We start from the raw sequence: 19,569 nt of genomic DNA on the forward strand, positions 1-19,569 counted from the left end.
AAAGTCAAAGTTCAGGTCATATGCCAGTGATATTAAACCAGTTTCTGATATTCCGTTACTGATCCATTCACAAAGGTAACGTGAACATCCACTAGGCCACTTCAGTCTTGTCAACCACAGTCAACTGCAGTTGGGGATCTTGAGGCACATACAGAGTAGGTAAGACAGGGATGGCAGAAAATCATTCTGATAACAAACCACATCAACTTTGACAAGAATCCAAGAAGTTTAACAGTTTAAATCCCTATATTATATCAGGTTCTTGAACGCTTGAATTTTAATTCCCTGTCTACCAAAGTTGGGGTATGAAGGTCTTAACTAGTAAAGATGTCAGATTATGGGGAGAAGGCTGAAGAATGGGGTTGAGGGGAGAAATAAATCAACCGTGACTCAATAGCAGCACATACTCAATGAGACCTAATGGCTGATTCTGCTCCTGCATCTTATCATCTTATGGCAACGTCTTCTGACCGAACACTCAGGCATCTGGACACCTTTTCAGTAATATATCTATAATTCTGCCTTAATTATCAGCTTAAAAAAATAGAACAGCCATCTTACTACCTTGAGTGAGTAACCTAGCATTCCCATTATGTATGGCTTCCCTTTGAAAGTCTTAGTACATCTGAATTACCGGTATGATACAAATGCTAATTTTTTTGTTGCCATCTACTACAATTATTGAAGATTGGGTCCCCTACCTGCTACGTTTGCTTGGAAATCCTGCATCTCTTCAACTCTGATTAGCTATGGTGGTTGTCAGTCCAAAGTTCCTTCTTAAAGATTCGACAGCTCAATAAACCCTTTCTTTTGAAGCAATTCGGGGTTATGATCCCAACACAAGGCTAATTGTGTATTTCATAACCGGGACAACTCACTAACATTTGCAGTTTACACAATAATAGACAGAGGCACTCTTTACCAAGAATTTACCAATGTTTCTATTGAACTAACATTTTGCAATGTAGGTTAAGGGGTCCTGTACTGTAACAAAATTCCAGTAAATGCAGTAACTCAATCCAGATTAACTGACAAATACACCCACTATTCCATTCTCAACACAAGTTTCATTATGACGTACGACCACATCAAGCTCCAGACACGCGCTATCACACATAACAAACTGCAGTCGCGCTTAAAGCTTCACTGACAGTGCCAGGATTACCTTGGTAACCCAGCACTCCCATTACGTATGGCTTCACTTTGATGCAGCCCGCACTGGTGACCATGAACTCTGTGTGATACTCTTACTGGGGTCAACAGTTAAATGCAATTTCCACAAAGATTTATGAGCTCACAAACAGTGTCTGACTTCTACTAAAGCAAATTTATTGCCTGAAATACACTAATTATGTTCATAGAAAAATGGTTCTTTATTTGCAAGAGCAGGGTTGTAGTCTTTAACTCCAAGTCACAAAGGTTCTGACAAAAAATAGACTTGTTAGTTCACAGAGGCCTCCTCTGTGTTGCACTGCAGACTGTACCAGTTAGCACTGTCACTGTACTGTATCAGTGCAGGACAGGTGGTACATTGACACTTTCAAGCAGTTTGCCCTATATAGTCACACCTCATTAATCCACATTTTGAAGAGTCAGATTAATGAGGTTATAGGACTTTCAAGGCTGCTCCATTTATTGAAGTCAGTTCAAAGGCCTAGTATGGAAGTACCTATGCCCCGGAATGGAAAAGGCCACAGAAAGCAGTGAATACAGCCTACTCTTATCACAGAATCAGAATTAGAATTGATATCACCGGCATATGTCATGAAATATGTTAACTTGCAACAGCAGTACATTACATGATAAATATAGAGGAAAAAACTGAATTACTCTAAATATATACATGTATATTAAATAGTTAAATCAAATATGTAGAACAAAAACAGAAATTTTAAAAAAGTAGTGAGGTAGTGTTCATGGGTTCAATGTCCATTTAGAAATCAAATAACAGAGGGGAAGAAGCTGTTCCTGAATGCCGAGTGTGTGCCTTCAGTATTCTGTACCTCCTTCCTGATGGTAATAATGAGAAGAGGGCATGTTCTAGGTGGTGGGAATCCTTAATGATGGACACTGCTTTTCAGAGGCACCACTCCTTGAAGATGTTTCCACCTCTGATCCCTCTATGAGGATTAGTTTGTGTACCCTTGTTGTACCCTTTCTGAAGTCCACAATCAGTCCTTCGGTATTACTGCTGTAGAGTTCAAGGTTGTTGTTGCAACACCACTGAATTAGCTGGCATATCTCGCTCCTGTGCGCGCTCTCATCAGCAAATTTATCAATGGCACTTGAGCTATCCTCCCTGCCACTGAGCACATTTACAAAGAGCGTTGACACAAGACAGCAGCATCCATCAAAGACACCCATCATCAATGCCATACTCTCTTCTTACTACTACCATCAGGCAGGAGGCACAGAAGTCTTAAGTCCCATACCACCAGTTTCAGGAACAGTTCCTGCCCTTCAACAATCAGGCTCCAGGACCAGAGCAGACAACATCATTCAATGCTACTCAGAACCAATTCTATGACCTAGAGTTTCACTTTCAAGGAATTTGTATTATTTTTATTTGCATAGTTTGTCTTCTTTTGCACAGTGGCTGTTTGTCAGAGCCTTACCTCTGACATTCCCGCCTATACTTCCCTCCATTCATCTTAAAACTATGACCCCTCGTATTAGCCATATACATATTTTTAATAATAAATTTACTTTGAACTTCCGAACATTTCAGTGTTCCTTTAGCCCAAAGCGTCAACTGTTTATTCACTTCTATAGATGCTGCCCGACCTGCTGAGTTCCTCCAGCATTTTGTGTATGTGTGCTGCTCTAGATTTCCAGCATTTACGGACTTTTTCGTGTTTATGATTTTTATGTTCTGTTGGGAAGGCAGAATTAAAATACATCTGTTTTTCCTGATAATTTATCTCTAAATATGGTTGTTGTTCAGTATTCTCCACCAAAGAATTCTGCACACTGTTACACGTATTTTTCAACAATGCACAACCACTTAAGTCTTCAATGAACATTTTGTGCTCGCTATTGAATAGTAAAAAGGTCAAAATTACACAATACACACTGATGCTAAATGTTCCAGCATAAAAGCTGGTAATATTGATCTGAGGCTGCAAATACTTAAGCTGCAAGCCAACTATATGCAGACACAAAATAAACAAAAAAATCTTTGCAAAATGTCAAGCTATAAGACTGACTTTAAAAAAAGCATCCTTGAATGGCAGACAAAAACAATGGTACTCAAGGTTAGAACACAAGCATCAAATTGTCAGGTAAAGTTGAAATCTGTACAAAAATATTTCAACACAGATTTCTTAGTCATATATTGGGTTGATACTTTCTAATGTCACATCTGTGAATTTCCAAAAATGCTAACAAAGCAAGGTACATTTGCTGTATCAGTACCTTGCAAACACTCCCTGGAAACAGAAACACATTTATTACGCAAAGCTGTAGCATTCAAGCTTTTCAGTCCTGTACAATAAATCTATGTTCATTAGAAGTTCAGTGATTTTTGTTGGGGTGTATTCCTATCACACCCCAACCCCTCCCTCCCCCAGCCACTGCCCACTCCTGCCTGTCATCTCTGAAAGCATCCTGATCACTCTAATTGGATGTTTTTTAGCTTGATTTTAAAAAGTCAGAGAATCACAAACACATACACTTGGAGATCCCTTCCGATCTCTGTCCCAGCAGTAATAGATACAAAAGAGAAGTGGTTTCTCTCATTTCAAAAACTCAAGTGTGATTTTAAAAAAAGCAACACAAAAGAGCTTTCCAGAACTGATTCCCCCAATAACAGTGGGGTAGTTTTTAATTCAGCTTCCTCATTTAAAAAGTACAAAGACAAGGATCATCCCCTTAAGATCCACCATTTTGCCCAGACTATCTGAAACTCACCAGTACTGCCGAGATATCCTACTTAATGCAAGCTTGCATGACTCCTGCCAGACATTAATTTAATTCTGGAACAGCACAAGCGGCTGACAGACATTAGGTGCTATTTTGCAGAATATTTGCATCATCATCTCTGATTTCCAAAACGTGTTAAATAATTCTTTGGGCAGCGAAGTTAGCAACCAATAAAGTTAAAAAGATCATATTCCAATTCATAACATTACATTACATATGCAAATATTAAGCAACACCAAACGGAATGATTCATAGGAGAGTTTCACAGGAGGCTGAATATTCTCCCACCCTCTCTCTCTCACACATCAGACACAAACTACTGAATACAACAGCAATCTTGATTCCATTTCTGTAGGCCCGAGTTCTACTCCCTTTTGCTTGCTTATCTAGGTCGATGAGTACTCCTAAACACAAGCGGTTCTGCAGATGCTGAAAAATCCAGAGCAACACAAAATGCAGAAGAAGCATTGATGATCCCAGGCCTATATTCAATGGAGCTCGGAAGGATTCAAGATCATTTGATGTTCTGATTGGTACAAGGAACCAAAGTACTAGGAACTTCAGAGACGAGCATCCAATGCAAAGTTAAGGGGATCCTGTTCAATGAGAACACTCCACAAATGAACACAAAACCAAAAGACTAATAATACTCTAATTTCACAATTATTCAATATTGAGTTCAAAGATATGCTTCAAGAGTTTTGTATGTGATGTGAACAAGGCAAAATTATGCAAAAAAACCACGTCTTCTGTAATTTTCTTTCTTGCCCCTAATTTCTCTTCCCCCACCCTATTTTAATATGGGGTGGTAAAGCCACATAATGGTTAGAGTAACACTACAGTGCCAGCAATCACTAATCAGGATTCAATTCTCACTGCTGCTATAAGGAGTGTGTATGCTCTCCCGGTGACCATGTGGGTTTCCTCTAGGTGCTCCAGGTTCCTCCTAGATTCCAAAGATACGCAGTTATGGTTAGTGAGTTGTGGTATGGTTGATAATTGAGGGCCGACACCAGCACAATCCTCTCTTCAGAAAGGGTAAGACGAGTCCTCATCGATGGATCAAAAGTTAAAAGAGCAAGCAGTTTCAAGTTCCTGGGTATCAACATCTCTGAGGATCTATCCTGGGCCTAACATATCAAAGGCGGCACAGCAGTGGCTACATTTCATTCGGAGTTTGAGGAGATTTGGTGTGTCCCCAAAGATACTTACAGATTTCTACAGATGGACCGTGGACAGTATTCTAACTGGCTGCATCACCATCTGATATAGGGAGGGCTACTGCATGGAATCAAAATAAGCTGCAGAGAGTTGTGAACTCGGTCAGCTCTATAATGGGCACTAGCCTCTGTAGTATCCAGGACATCTTCAAGGATCGATGACTCAGAAAGGCAGTGTCCATCATTAGGGACCCCCATCATCTACGGCATGCCCCCTTCTCATTGTTAGAATCAGGGAAGAGGTATAGGAGCCTGAAGGTACACTTTCAATCATTTAGGAACAGCTTCTTCCCCTCTGCCATCCAGTTTCTGAATGGACATTGAACTCACAAACACTACCTCACTACCTTTTTTATTTTTGTTTTTGCACTACTTATTTACTTAATATAAAAATTACTGTAATTCAGTTTTTTCCCCTCTATAATTATGTATTGCATTGTACTGCTGCCTCAAAGACAACAAATTTCAAGGCATATGCTGGTGATATCAAACCTGATCCTGATTCAATATGGCCTTAACAACACATTTCAATGTACATGTGACAAATAAAGCTAATCATTCTTCCTTAATTTCATCCCGGTAAGACATTATTTATTTTGTATTTGTTTGTTTATGGGACATGCCATTTATTGCCTATCCTTCACTAGCTCCGAACAGAATGGCTCATGGTGCAGAGTCACAGACCGCGTACATTGAGTATCTAAGATTTCTTTTTCTCTGGAGGACATCGGTGAGCAAGGTACAGTTTTCAACGATTTTGTGGTTTCATGGTTACTAAGACTGTCATGACATTATTGGAATATACTAGTTTTATAGTTCAGATTTAACTACACAAAATTTCCAGTGGGATTCAAACTCATAGTTCCAGATCAATAGTCCACGACTCTGGATAGCAATCCAATAGCTTCAATGTTATGTTACCGCAACTACAAAGCAAGTGCCTGTAGCCTATCCAATTGTGGGGATGGTACTGTTACATACAATACTGCCCTCAAAAAGGTACTTACTAATCACAGCTCCAACCAAGTAATCAACTAGTTGTCGATCTTTTATTGTAGGCAAAATATATAGGCTTTGCAATGTGTGAAAACACATCAAAAATATATCGTATTCTGAAACAACTGCACAGTTCAATCAAGTTTCCTCTTACGCAGTCCCTTGAGAACAAAGATGAATCAATTCCATCATCTGTAGCCTTTCGTTGACTGCATCTTTCATAGCCTCTGTCACTATTTCCACTATTACTTGCCTCATCTGCCTACCATCCCTCCTCAACTGGACTCAACTAGCACTATCAGCTCTTACCCAACTTCTTTATAGTAGCCATCTCCCCCTATCTTTCACTCCAGATGAAGGGCCTTGACCTGAAACGTTGATTGTCTATTTCCTTCCACAGATGATGCTTAACCCGCTATGTTCTTCAGTATTTTGTTGATTGCTTCCAATTGGGTTTTATGGTTCAAAGATGGCTAACATTAGGTGAAGATTAACTTTGTATATCAAAACATGCAGGGAAATGTGTTGCTCACATCAAGGACTGCACAGTCTGAGGATGTGCTGGGGCAGCCCGCATGTGTCGCCATGCTTCCAGAGTCAGCATAGCAGGCCTACAACTTACTAACTCGAATGTGCTGGTGCTGCTTCCTGTGCCCATACTGAGCTCCTCAACTTCATTCACTTTACCTCCAACTTCCACGCTGCCCTCAAATTTACCCGGTCCATTTCCAACACCTCCTTCCCCTTTTTCGATCTTACTGTCTCTATTTCTGGAGACAGCTTATCTACAGATGTCTATTATAAACCCACGGACTCTCAACAGCTACCTGGGCTATACCTCTACCCACCCTGTCAATTCTCTCAATTCCTCCAACCCCACCACAGCTGTTCTCAGGATGAGGCTTTTCATTCTAGAATGAAGATGTCTTTTTTCAAAGAAAGGGGCTTCCCTTGCTCCACCATCAATGCTGCCCTCAACCACATCTCTTCCATTTCACGCATCTGCTCTCATCCCATCCTCCCACCACCCTACGAGGGATCGAGTTCTTCTTATCCTCACCTACCATCCTACCAGCCTCTGTGTCCAGCACATAATTGTCCAGAACCTCCGCCATCTCCAACTGGATCCCACTACCAAGCTCTTCATTCCCTCCATTTTCTGCTTTCCACAGGAATCGCTCCCTACACGACTCCCTTGTCCATTCGTCCCTCCCCACTGAGCTCCCTCCTGGCACATCCTTGCAAGCAGAACAAGAGCTACACCTGCCCCTACACTTCCTCTCTCACTTCCATTCAGGGCCCCAAACAGTCCTTCCAGATGAGGTGACACCTGGAGTCTCTAGGGATCATATACTGTGTCTAGTGCTCCTGGTGTGACCTCCCGTATATCGGTGAGACCAGACATAGATTGGGAGACAGCTTTGCCAGAAGAAGTGGGATCTTCCAGTGGCCACCAATTTTAATTCCTCTTCCCATTCTGATAGGTCAATCCTTGGACTCCTCTGCTGTTGAAACAAAGCCACACTTAGTTTGGAGGAACAACACCTTATATTCCATCTGGGTAGCCTCCAACCTGATGGCATGAACTTCGATTTCTCAAACTTCCGGTAATGCTCCTCTCCCCTTGCCCCCTCTTCACCAGTCCCGATCCCCTTTACTTTCTCCCCTTGCCTGCCCATCGCCTCCCTCTGGTACTCCGCCCCACTCTTCTTTCTCCCATGGCCTTCTAGAATGAAGGTCCCTCAACACCAGCTCCATAGCAAAGAAAGCCCAGCAGCGTCTCTACTTTCTGCGAAGGCTGAGGAAAGTCCATCTCCCACTCCCCCCCCCCATCCTCATCACATTCTACAGGGGTTGTATTGAGAGTATCCTGAGCAGCTGCATCACTGCCTGGTTCGGAAATTGCACCATCTTGGATCGCAAGACCCTGCAGCGGATAGTGAGGTCAGCTGAGAAGATCATCAGGGTCTCTCTTCCCGTCATTACGGACATTTACACTACACGCTGCATCTGCAAAGCAAACAGCATTATGAAGGACCCCACGCACCCCTCATACAAACTCTTCTCCCTCCTGCCGTCTGGGAAAAGGCACCAAAGCATTCAGGCTCTCACGACCAGTCTATGTAACAGTTTCTTCCCCGAAATTATCAGACTCCTCAATACCCAGAGCCTGGACTGACACCTTACTGCCCTATTGTCTTGTTTATTATTCATTGTAATGCCAGCACTGTTTTGTGCACTTTATGCAGTCCTGGATAGTTCTGTAGTCTAGTGTAGTTTTTTTCTGTTTTTTTTTTTACATAGTTCAGTCTAGTTTTTGTACTGTATCATGTAACACCATGGTCCTGAAAAAACATTGTCTCATTTTTACTATGTACTATACCAGCAGTTATGGTCGAAATGACAATAAAAGTGACTTGACTTGACTTCTATTCCCACCCATCAGACTCTCTCTTCTCCAGCCCTGTAGTTCTTTCACCAATCCACTTCCCATTTATTTACTTCATCCCTGCCCTTCCCAGTTTCACCTATTACCTTGTGTTTTGCCCCCATCTTTTAAATCTACTCATCTTTTGTTCTCCAGTTTTGCCAAAGGGTCTCGGCCCAAACGTCACCTCTACTTTTTTTTTTCCATTGACGTTGCCTGGCCTGCTGAGTTCCTCCAGCATTTTGTGTGTGTAACTTACTAACCCGAGTGCCTTTGGAATGTGGGAGGAAACCAGAGCACCCATTGGAAAGCTGCACAGTCACAGGGACAGCGTACAAACTCCTTACAGACAGCAACAGAATTGAACCCGGGTCACTGGCACTGAAATAGCATTACCCTATCCACTATACAACCGTGCTGCACCAGCCTGCGAACTGCAAGCTGTTCCATAATTTGGGCAGGAGGCAGTCAATGGGGTGAGTAGGTAGTTTGTCAGGTAGTGGGCTCCTTCTAAAATGCTCTTGTCTGGGTCCTTACAAATGGATTCAAAGTTATCAATATAATCACAAAATGCACCATCTCCACATTGAGCAGTCATAGGCTCGGGATTTGATGTCATGGTGTTCTCTGAGCTTGACAATTAGCTTGCAGACATCACCTGACGAGGTGCCAACCTCAGTGCACAGTTTTTAGTGTGTCTCTCTGGGAGTGCTCACATTTATATATAGCTCCCCCGTTTGCTAGCCTCAGTCCTGATTGGCTACCCCTTCAGTTGACCTTTGAATTCTATTGGCTCGCATTTCCTTGGCTCTTAGGGGTTCATACATGCTGTCTATTTCAATATGTTTGTTTACGGAGTTATCAGGGTAGAACCATACTTCTAAAACTTCTCGTGCCTGCTCCATGTTTGCCTGCACCAGAACCTCCGTGGTGTCCCAGCAAGTGGTGATCTTCTTGGTCTTCAAGTACCGAGATCAGAGAGAATGGATCATGTCTCCAAACCACCAGTTTGTGTTCCTGTAAATTAGTTGGGCCAGGGATTTTCAAGAGTCAGTAACTATTTATGTTTCTTAAAACAGACATTGGGCACACCCTCAGGTCTTTTACTCCGTCCACTTGATAAAATTAAACATCTTTTCTCGTTTAAACAAACTACATCCAAACTGTCATTCTAAATTGAAGTTAACATTACATGATGCTTCTGCTAAAATTTTATATCACATGGTTCAACGTTCTTAACACCTACAAAAAACAGCTTGCTGATCAGTCTGTTCACCATGAGTGTTTCTACCATAACTCCATTAACACATTTATTTTCTCCCTACAAAATCAACTAAATTTTCACACTTGCGTTTGGATAATCCACTGCTGTAATGCTCTGGCTCATCAAGGTTAGTGCAGGTTTTACACAGTTTTCTCCAGGGAGAACTGGCTCTTTTATGAAAGGACAAAAGATCCATTAGGATGCTCGCAGTGAGAGGTGCCATCAATTATATAGTGCTTTGTCAACCTTCACAGGGGCACTTAGGAAATCCTATTTTCCACATGGCCAGGCCAGCAACACAGTATGCAGAAATATAGGTTTGAAACCACCTTACATCATACAGATTATATTTTTAATGTAAAGTGTTCAAGAATGCATATGTAACATCAGCTAAAATTATTGATCCAACATCTAAAACATTCAACGTATGTTCAGTGGCCACTTTATTTGGTACCTCCTGTACTTAATAAAGTGGCCACTGAGTATATGTTTGTGATTGTCTGAAGGTGTAGCCCATCCACTTTAAGGTTTGATGTGTTCTGCATTCAGAGATGCTCGTCTGTTGTAAAGCACGGTTATTTGAGTTACTGTCATCTTCCTGTCAGCTTGAACCATCTGACCATTCTCCACTGATCTCTCTCACTAACAAGGCATTTTCACCCACAGAATTGCTGCTCACTGGTTTTGTTTCTCACACCATTCTCTGTGAACTCTATAAACTGTATTGTGTGAACATCCCAGGAGAGCAGCAGTTTCTGAGATACTTAACCCATCCCATCTGACACCAACAATCTTTCCATGGTCAAAGTCACTTCGATCACATTTCTTCCCCATTCTGATGTTTGATCTGAACAACTGAACCTTTTGACCACGTCGGCATGCTTTTAAGCATTGAGTTGCAGCCACATGATTGGCTGACTGAATATGTGCATTAATATGCAAGTGTACCGTTGTACCTAATAAAGTGGCCACCGACTGTACACAGAACAACCTGAAACAGCTGATTGTTCCCCAAGCTTTAGTATGTTATTTGACAATCTAAAAATAGAAAGTTGCATCAGAAACAGATTGGAGAAGACGCAAGATTTTTTTTATTTGAAACTGGAGATTTTCTATTTGAAGCTGAAGGGAGAGCAGCTGTACTACAGAAACATTTGCCATTTCCTCACTTCTGACAGTTCAGAAATAAAGGGCATCTTCAAGTCCAAATGCAACAAGAAACTGACAATGAAAAATAATGTGTACCATAACCCGTGAAAGTACCTGAGGCTTTGTGGCAGCATTTTTTGACATGTATACCTGCAAAATTTGGCAACTGGCTGCCACACCATCACATCATCATCATTAAAACGGTGTTTAATCTAATCTAATCTAATGTTGTAAAATTCAGTGACATTGAATAAAAGAAATGCAAACGATCCATTATGTCAGCTTAGTAAGTATGATATTTCTAAGACAATGTGCAAATGGTACTTTCAACACCTTTTGACACTTACAGGTTCACAGGAATAGGTGTTCAAAAAGCTGATTCCTCTCACTAATAGTTGATGAGAGATAAGCAGTAAACAGCTTGTTAAATGGCACTTGGCACTACTAGAAAGTTCTTGAAATGGTTAATACACCAAAACCAAAGTGAAATTAATAGTGTATTCCAGTTAATTGGGGCAGCTGCTTATTTGGGACAATCCTTAAAGAACAAAAACAAATCAAGAAAATAGACAGGATCCCCTTCACTTATTTGGGACAGTGTGCCTTTTAATTTGGGCAGGAGACTTGCTGAACATTTTCTAATTAGCGTAAGTCACGTACACAACACTACACCATGTTTAGTGTGAACTTTTTAAATAGCATCAGTTGCGTGTGTTTGTGTTCAAAGAGCGTGATTTTTGTCACTAATAGTGGGCGAGAAATAAGCAGTAAGACAACTCAGAACAGTTTTGCTCACTGCAATTTCAAGCATTCAGGTTTGGAAATGCCAGAAACAGTCAGGAATGAAACTAAAACAAATTTCACTTCAAGTGAGGAACTTGCAAAGAATTTGAAAGTATCAACAATAATCATCTTGAATGTTGATTCCCACTGGACACTCAGCTCTCACCTGTGGCTCCAAGTAGCTGTTTGCATGTGATAGCAGCTACGCCCAGCTTCAACAGGTGAGCTAAACCAGGTGAGAGTAGTCAGCAGATCTCATATCCTGGTGAGGTAGGAACATGCCTGTCTTAGCATGTGAAGTCAGCTCCAACGAGCTTGGCAGATGAGATCTACAGTGAGATCCAACAGCCAGGAAGGCAGTTCTGCAACACTACGGAGAGCAAAAAGCATGACAAGGCACAAAAGAGATCACTGTCAGACACCAGTTGTGATGTCTACTTGTCCACTAGACCTTGACTTCCAAGGTTGAGAAAGTGGAACTGCCCCAGTGCAACAGTTTTTCCACTTTAAAAGCTCTCTCACGTAGGTTTCCTGTTATTGTCGGATACGACAGGCAACCACCAGTAGTATCGGGAGTGTTCTAAAATTGTTCTGTCTTTCATTTAAATACATAATTTGTTACTCAGTTAAATGGTAGTTCATCTTTTTTATACCTTTCCAACTATTTCCATGAAACTGGCTAATTGGGACAGGCTCTTATTCGGGCTAAAATACACTGGTCCCAAAGTGTCCCAATTAACCAGAATCCACTGGACTACTCTGAGACCAAACACATCCCTACTTTCTAAGCCTCCTACATAGTAAAAAGGTTAGCTTTATTTGTCACATATACATCAAAACATACAGTGAAATGCATCATTTTTGGGTCATATCAAATCTGTGAAGATTGTGCTGAGCCATGCTTCTGGTGCCAACACAACATGCCCACAACTCACTAACCCTGACAATATGTCTTTGGAATGTGGGAAAAAACCAGAGCTCCTGGAGAAAGCCCACAAGATCACGGGAAGAACGTACAAACTCCTTACAGAGAGCAGCGGGAATTGGACCATGCTGACCCTAGTGTGCCTCCAGGATTATAAATAAGTTCAGAGCATTTTAATCACGTATATTGTAAAGATCTAGTGAACGGATTGGGTTAAATTACTGCAGTTTATGTATATCATATGATGCAGAGGGTTTGAAGCATAAGAGTTGTATGCCGGATAGGGAGTAAAAGACCTTTGATGTTCAAGCAAATGCTACACTCAGCATTCGTATGTGCACCGTAGTGTAGCAGTTAGCACAAAGCTTTACAGCACCAATTATAAGATTGAGATTCAACTCCCAACAAGGAGTTTATATGTTCTCCCCATGACTGTATGAGCTTGCTCTGGGTTCTCTTCCCCCTCCCCGTTCCAAAGACATATGTTTAGGATTAGTGAGTTTTGAGTCAGCTGTATTCTCACCAGAATTGTGTTGACACTTGCGTGCTGCCCAATACAATCCACACTGATTGTTTTGAAACAAATGATGCACTTCATTGTACGTTCCATTGACAAATAAAGCTAAGCATTCATCTTTAATAACTCAGCAGTAAACATTGAAATTCTCATTTTGACCTTTAGCAAGTAAAGCTACACCAAGCATTAACTTAAATTATATCAGAATCCTATGCTAAAAACTTACACAGGTAAAATTTTCCTCTTTATTAGGCTCTGCCAAGCCAATGAACAAAATTACTGTGAGCCCCAAGGCTCCCCCTCCACCCTCTTTATTCCATCACTGGGGGGGGGGGGGGAAGCATAATCTATTTAATAATTTCATCTTCCCTATACTTCAGAATTACAATCAGGTTTATTGTTACTAAAGTTATTGGATATATTTAAAGTGGAGGGTGATAGGTCCTTTATTAGTAAGGATGCCAAAAGTTATAGGGAGAAGGCAGGAGAATGGGGTTGAGAGGGTTAATAAATCAACCATAATGCAGCAGACTCAATGGGCCGAATGCCCTAATTCTGCTCCCATGTCTTGTGGTCTCAAGGTCGTGAAATTTCTTGCTTTGCGGAAGCAGTACAGTGCTGCAGCAAAGCAGACATTAGAAAGTACTATAAGCCGTAACGGTTGGTAGATTGGTAAGTAGGTAGAGATGGATAGAGAGCGAAGGAGGAATAGCAAGTAAGGGTTCATAGACTGTTCAGAAGTCCAATAACACAGCATTGAGCTTCCCACAGAATTGAATTATACAATCAAATTTACATTCTACCACATTACCTGCAACTTAGTTGTTCGCAATATGGCAATAAACTGATTGAACTTGGGTTTAAAACCCACTGGAACTTCACTTACACTGCCCAATAACCATTATAATTACTTTAACAGATGCTGGCTGTTTACTCAAGTACTTCCCTGCTCATGCCAAAACCCACTGCAGTTTAAAAACAGCAAATTGGATTCATGAAACCTCAAACTCTGCTAAGGTTAGGATTTTTTTTGTATAGTCAACGGATTCTAATCACGAACAACCAGTTGCAATGTGGTGCACTCCCAAGTGATCACATACAAGCTATATAAATATCAACCAGCAAAATACTTGATTTTTCTTAAATGCCAAAATTTACAGAGTTGATAAAGTACAAAAAAAAGTGATAAAGTGGTATACGAGTGAATCTGCAGATGCTGGAAATAAATAAAAACACAAAATGCTGGCAGAACTTAGCAGGCCAGACAGCATCTATGGGAGGAGGTAGTGACGACGTTTCGGGCCGAAACCCTTCATCAGGAGTGAAGTAACATGGGATGGTGGAGAGGGGATAAGAAGTGGGGGGAGGGATGAAGTAGAGAGCCGGAAAGCGATAGGCTGGAGGGAAATGGGCTAGGGGGAAGGTGGAGAACTATGGGAAATAAAAGAGAAAGAAAGGTAGGGCTGAGGGGAGATTATAGTGAGGGGGGGGAGAAAGAGAGAGAAAGAGAGCCAGACTAAAATAATAGATAGGGATGGGGGCAAGGGGGGGCAGGGGTATCAACGGAGGTCTGTGAGTTAGATGTTCATGCCGGCAGGTAGGAGGCTACCTAGGTGGGAGATAAGGTATTGCTCAGAACAATATTATGCTGACCTTTTAACCTACTCCAGGATCACTCTACCATAGCCTTCCACTTTTATATCATCCATGTGCCTATCTATGAGTTTCATAAATGCCCCTAATGTAGCTGCCTCTACACCAGCCCTGACTGCACATACCACACATCCACCACTCTATGTAAAAAATAAACCTACCCATGACATCCCCCCTTCAAGTTTCCTCCAATCACCTTAAAATTATGCCCTCTTAGTGTTTTTATTCATACACAGTGCAGTGACAGACCCTTCTGGTCCAACGAGTCCACACTGCCCAATTACACCAATGTGACCAAATAACCTACTAACCCATACATCTTTAGAATGTGGGAGGAAACCAGAGCACCCTGAAGAAACCCATGTGGTCATGGAGAGAACGTACAAACTCCTTATAAACTGAACATCATCAGGAGTCTTGATGAGGAGTCTCAGTCTGAAACATCGACAATTTATACCCCTCCTAGATGCTGCCTGACCCACTGAGCTCCCTCAGCATTTTTTACATTGCTATGGATTTCCAACATCTTCAAAATGTTGAGTGTCCAGGATAAAGCACCCTACTTATTGGCACCACTTCAGTAAGCCTAAACTAGCATTCAACCCACCATGGGAACACAGTACACTGTCCACAAAATACACTGCAGAAATTTATCCAAACTTCCCAAACCCACAGACTTCATCATCAAGAAAGAGAAGGACAGCGGGTTCATGGAGACATCCCATCCCCAAGTTACACTGCATCCTGACCTCAAAATATATCACATCTTTCACTGTCACTCAGTCTAAACTCAAGAACTCCTTCAACAATAGCGTTGACGGTGTATCATCACTAGGACTTCAGTGATTCAAGGTAACTCATCACGATCTTCTCAAGGGAAGTTCTTCTTCTTGTTCTTCTTAAGCCCATCACCCCTTCTGGGATATAGGCTGCCGACAGCAGCTCGCCAGAGTCCTCCATCCTGGGTCAGTCCTTCAAGCTGTCTTCAGGTATAGCCCATCTTATATATCTGCTAGACAAAAATCCTTCCTCTCCCAGGGATGAGGACCCTTGAGCTTCCATTGTCATTTCTGGAGCACTGGGTTTTTAACAGGATGGGGTTACTAACCCTATGCCCAAAACTCTTCCTTTTGCAGCCTGGCTTGGGACCATCCATGGTGGAGTTCAAAAGCAATAATGACTGGGCAATAAATGCTGGCAATGTCAAGATGACAAAAAAAATGAAGCAAAACAAGGCTGATATGCTAATTTGCCACTGATAATAGGGGTATGGCTAGTCTAAACAATGTCAGAGTACATTTATTATCAAAATACATACATTTATATCACCATTCACCTTGAGATTCATTTTCTTAAAGGGATTTACAGGTAAAAAGAAATACAATAGAATTTATGAAAAACTATACCTGAATAAAGTCTCACAAACAACCAATGAGCAAAAGACGACAAATTGTGCATAGCAAAAAATAAATAATACTGAGAATATGAGTTGCAGAGTTCTTGAAAGTGAGATCAGTTCAAAGTTAAGGTGAGTGAAGTTATCCACATTGGTTCAAGAGCCTAATGGTTGAAGGGTAGTAACTATTCCTGAACCTGGTGGTGTGGGACCCAAGGCTCCTGTACCTCCTGTCCAATGGCAGTAGCAAGAAGAGAGCATGGCCGAGATGATCAAGCCAGTATGATCAACTTGTTCTGAATGGTAGAACAAGCATTCTGACTCTCAGGATATAACTCATACTAGCTTTATAAACTGTTTCCAAGATATTGCTGCACAAATGTAAAAAAGGTATGCATATACAGAAGATTTAATTTCCATTATGATGACTGCTTACTTACATTCTGACTGTCTAATTCATCATTTCAGTCTGTAAGTAAGCCATTTCACATCAATGTCTGCATCTTGTGAAAGAACCACAGGTGAAATAAGATGCAAAATCTAATGTGACCAAACTAAAAGCAGTTTACAGCAATGTCTTCTGCTAGGTATAAATTGTTTAGCCATCAGCACCAAGTACATACCTTAAAGCATATAAATCAAGATTACTGACACATTTTCTATAAAATATTGTCCAATATCACACAATGCACCTCTAATACAAAGTAATAATTCTTCCTGTTGTTCCATGAAATTTAAGCTAACTCCCTTCCAGACTCTCAGTTCAAGGAATATCACTCAACAGGTTGCAATTACCTGGGAGAACACTTACTCACACTGTTGTTTCGCCTTCCACCGATTGAGTTTGCTCTCAAAACCTATCTATGTGGTTGATTGTGACTAGTCAAGAATTGTTTCTCTGTGATGAGTAACTCAGAAAGACCAGTGGGCATTATCCACCTTCATACTTCAAGAATAAACTAATGTTAATGGAATCTAAATTCCATTTCCAGCTCTCAAGTTGTAACACTCCAATACACAAATAAGGTAATAACAAATGCCTTAGCATGTTCTGCAGGCAAAGGAGGGTGAGCAGGACCTGGATCCCATTCACTTTTGGGGAGCATCTTAAAATGCCAGGAGAAAAGACTAAAGTTCCAAATTCCTGAAAGTCAAAAGGCTACTCTGAAGCTGACCTTCAGCCATCTGTTGATCACTCCAAATGAGGCCGTATGTCTTAAGCCGAGCAAAACCACTTGGTTTCTAGCTGAAAAGATTGGAATGCAACACATTGAGTGAAAGGGGAAGGATCACAGGAAGACAAATGCAAGGTTACAGCAAAACTATGATTGCAGATCTCAAGGGGTCATTCTTTGAGGTATAAAGGAACAAAAACAAAACCAATTAGCCTGTGATGCCAGGCTTGGGTTGGGTCACAGAGCCCATTTTACAACAAATTAGCAAGATAAGGCAAATGTCAATGTCACAGAACACTACTGCACAGAATTACGCCATTCAGCCGATCTAGTCTGCGCCGAACCCTGAATCTATCTAGCCCCATTGACTTGCACTGAAGCCATACCCCTCCCATCCATGTACCTATCCAAATTTCTCTTAAATGTTGAAGTCAAACCCGCATCCACCACTTGAGTTGGCAGCTCATTCCATACTGTCATCAACCTTTGAGTGAAGTTGTTCCCTCTCATTTTCCCCTTAAACATTTCACCTTTCACCCTTAACCCATGACCTCCAGTTGTAGTCTCACCCAACCTCACTGGAAAGAGCCTGCTTGTATTTATCCTATCTATACCCCTCATGATTTTGTATAACTCTACTAAATCTCCCTTCAATCTTCTGTGGTCTAGGGCAGCCTTTCTCAAACTTTTTGCTCTGGAGGAACCCTTGAAATAATTTTCAGGTCTCGGGGAACCCTTGCGTAAAATGATTGTATCTACAGCTCACGGTATGTTAGCATGATCAGTAAGTTGTAGATATAATAATCCAAAAATAATTGTCAATGCTTTTTTTGAGTAGAGAATGAATTTTTAGCCAACCTTTCTTGAAAAAATAGTTAAGCTCAGCCTTCCTTTCTTGAAGTTAATCTCTTTCTTTCCCTTTCATAAATTTTAAAAACTGATAAGGCAAACATAATACATTTTTGTTAAATACCTGGCATAAGCCAAAATGGAATTTAATTTTTCTAAAGGTAGGCTCAGTAGATTTAATTTAAATAAAGGTTGTAAATTGATTTTAATTAATGTTATTTACAACATGAAAATTTATTGACAATGTTGAATAATAAAGTTACTAAAAACCATCAGCCAAAGCTAAACAAATACTTAATTCTGGGTCGAACTTGAGATAAGCACACACAGATTTCACCTCCAACTGAAATGAGATGATTTCTATCCTTGCTCCTGATGTTTGTTAAACAAGAAAAAGCTTGCTCACACATGTAAGAAGTTGAAAACTACAGCAAAATATTCATTCCTTCCCTATGAATAGCAAGATATTATTCTTTTACAGAAATCCAGAACTTGTCCAGGCACAGGTCAGTAAATCTCATCTTGAGTGCACGATCAGAGTGCAGCTCACAGAGTTCTTCCTCTTCTCTCAAAGTCAAGTTCTCCAGCTGAGCAGAAAATCAGAGAAAGGGTCCCTCACCCAGTCAAGCACTTGTGTTGAAAATACTACTGAATTTTGTTCTGCATTTCTCCCAAGCAGTTTTCACTCTCAAGCCTAAGCAGCAGTGGAAACTTTTAAGATTTCCTTTTGCAACATAATTTTTCAAAGATTCAGTTTCCTTTTAAATCCAAGAATCTTGTCACTTAAGTCAAAACACTTTTTTCAGGGCCTTGTAGAAACTGAACTGGTTCATACAATGAAAAAGTCTGTCAAGTAAGCTAGTTTCTACAGCTTCAAAGCACCTAGCAAAATCTGGCCTACTATTTTCTTGAAAGTACACCTGCAATTCACCTTTCAGCTCAAACACCCTGCTGAGAACTTCCTCTATATGTATCAAGAAATCGGTGTGTTCTTTGTCCAGGTTTCCACACAGTGCTGTTTTTAAAACATTCTTGAGTGAACTGGTCTTTGTTTAATAAAGTAAAACATTTTTGTAGCATCATCCAGAATTTTTTTTTCATTTAATCTCCAAGAGTTTTTGCCATCACCACCTCTCTGTGAAGAAAGCAGTGTGTTGTGATAACATCAGGAATTTCTATTTTTTTACAACAGCAAAATGACAGGCCAGCAACTGAGTCACGACATATAAAAATTCCTTCTTTAGAATGAAAATTTCCCTCCAATTTTCCACTACACAGTAGAGTTTGTTCATT

General features: G+C 40.9%; 1 protein-coding gene across 6 annotated transcripts in view; it reads right to left on the reverse strand.

Annotated features, from left to right (window-relative positions):
• Positions 1-19,569, reverse strand: part of LOC140717332 (fibroblast growth factor receptor substrate 2-like) — a 99,500-nt gene that overhangs the window by 59,820 nt on the left and 20,111 nt on the right. The window contains exon 1 of one of the 6 annotated variants that reach the window (XM_073030811.1): positions 3,910-3,928. The exons of 4 other annotated variants lie outside the window; for them this stretch is intronic. The gene's annotated coding sequence lies outside the window, so the exon portion shown is untranslated. Of the gene's footprint in view, positions 1-701; positions 721-3,909; positions 3,929-19,569 lie in introns of those variants that run through there. One more of the 6 variants, XM_073030810.1, reaches the window with a different exon arrangement.

This window comes from Hemitrygon akajei, chromosome 27 (genome assembly GCF_048418815.1).
Source record: "Hemitrygon akajei chromosome 27, sHemAka1.3, whole genome shotgun sequence".
Taxonomy (NCBI): Eukaryota; Metazoa; Chordata; class Chondrichthyes; order Myliobatiformes; family Dasyatidae; genus Hemitrygon; species Hemitrygon akajei.